Source organism: Cystoisospora suis, assembly GCF_002600585.1.
Source record: "Cystoisospora suis strain Wien I chromosome Unknown contig_3030, whole genome shotgun sequence".
NCBI lineage: Eukaryota > Apicomplexa > Conoidasida > Eucoccidiorida > Sarcocystidae > Cystoisospora > Cystoisospora suis.
The window spans coordinates 526-2441 of NW_027155825.1; the positions used below are offsets into that span (position 1 = coordinate 526).

General features: G+C 48.0%; 1 protein-coding gene across 1 annotated transcript in view; it reads left to right on the forward strand.

Moving 5' to 3' along the window:
• Positions 1 to 203: 203 nt before the first annotated feature.
• CSUI_006064 (hydrocephalus-inducing-like) overlaps positions 204 to 1916 on the forward strand; it is a gene marked incomplete at its 3' end in the record, with an annotated part of 17382 nt that continues 15669 nt past the window's right edge. Inside the window, exons 1-2 of the mRNA XM_068066229.1 lie at positions 204 to 614; positions 1187 to 1453. The remainder of the gene's footprint in view (positions 615 to 1186; positions 1454 to 1916) is intronic.

Genomic DNA, 1916 nt, shown 5'->3' on the forward strand with positions numbered 1-1916 from the left:
GATACATATATGAAAGAAGCATGTAGAGGAATCTCTTCCTCCATCTTCCTCTCTTTCAAAATCATCTAACACGAAGACCCCCACATCCCCGAGCTGCCTAAACCTCTTTTCAATGTCTGTTGTTTCTCTAAGATGACCCATCATGTATCTTCATTCCTTCTTCTCCACCTTCTTCTCCTCCTTTCTTCTTAATTTTTCACAGGCAATTTGAGATTCGCAATGAAGGTCGATTTGCCTTTGATTGGTGTCTCCAAGATGCTGAGCATCTAGGTAGCCCTCTCTGTATCGAGACAGGCAATAGTGCCCCGGCTAATAGTACCAAGGGGGGTGGCAATACAGGAGACCCTTCTTCTTCTGCAAACAAAGGAGGAAAGGCAGGCGGAGGAGCTCCAGGAGGGAGCGGAGGGACTGCAGGAGGAAAGGCCCCACCTAAATCGAAAGCTCAAGGACAGCAACAGCAAACACGTGGGGGACAATCGAGTAATGCCGCACAGTTCGGGCCTTTCCGATTATCTCCTGTTAAAGGCCAGTTGGAACCTGGAGCGAAAATGACTATCGAAACTCAATATACAGCTCAAGGAGATGTGAACCATTCGCTTAAGCTTGCTCTCCTGGTAAGGAAGAAGAAGAAGGAGTGTGTGAGAGGTCTTAGAGGGTTGAAATGAAACTGTCATAAGATGGTGGGGCTATAGAGAGAGGAGGTGAGAGAGTGAAAAGAATGAGGAACCGAGGGACGGATACACAAAGGTCTGTGATGTCATAGGAGGATGGAGAGACGGTAGTTGTAGTGGAGGTGAGAGGTATTGGAATACGGGAGGAGGAGAAGAAGAAGAAAATTGAGAGAGGTGTTCGTGAAAGAGTACATAGGGTCAAGAGAGTACAGACAGTCGTGTGGCCATGTGTTGAAAGGGTGGTTTTAGTTGGAGAGGATGCCGAGGTAGATCTTCTGTGTCGCGGGGGGAATGAAAACGACACTCAGGCTGACGGCTTACGGGCGGAGTTCTCCTCGGGGTAGCTAGCCAGCAGGCCCCCTTATGGTGTTAGATGAAAGAGGAGCAGCACGTGTAAAGGCTAAAGGACAAGAGCACTCACAGTCACACATCTTCATAGCTTTGTAGCAGACTCATCTTCATTGCTTTTTCTTATCTCTCTCTCATCTCTGACGGGCTGCTCTCTTTCGTCACAGGTCCAAGGCGTGAAGGTTGAACGAGGCGAAGAAGTTGTGATTAGTACTCTAGGTCCATCTCTCAGCGGAAGCGCCACAGGTGGGAGCGGCCTTGTTCCTTCAGAGTCCGAGGCGACAAACTCCGGGGAGGTGTCAGGAACCACAGCAGCAGCAGCAGGAGGAGGAGAGCATGCAGTAGACGGTCCTTTTTCAATTATACCTGCAGCTGATTATATTCTTCAAGCGCAAAGCTGTGTTCCTTCTATCACCACTGATGTACGTACGTAGAAAGGACGGAGACATGACTCGATCGAGATCTCTCCTGTTGGTGTTTTTTCTCCAGGAGGAAGCGATGAGTCAATTCACTTGCTTCTCTCCGAGTCTTTTGGTAGACTCTGTTGATCGGTGATTTTGGGAAGGAGAGTCTTGGTAGGAGTCGTGTTAGATCTCTTCTGACTTGGAGGCCAGGAGTCTTGATGCGAGGAGAGGGCAAATGAAGAAGGAAAAAGACTCTTTCAAAGAGGCACATGTTTCTTATTTCGTATGGACAGACATGGGTGCTCACACTCTCACAGAATGAGTTCGGTACTGCATGTATAGGATATTTGAGACGGTGATGGTAGACAGGCTCTTACATGGCGAAATTTGGAACGGACACCCTAGCATTGATCTCACCTTCTTTGCTATTCTCCCGAGTTGTTCAGGTGATAGCATCACGATCTTTTCTCACCATATAGATAGATAGATAGAT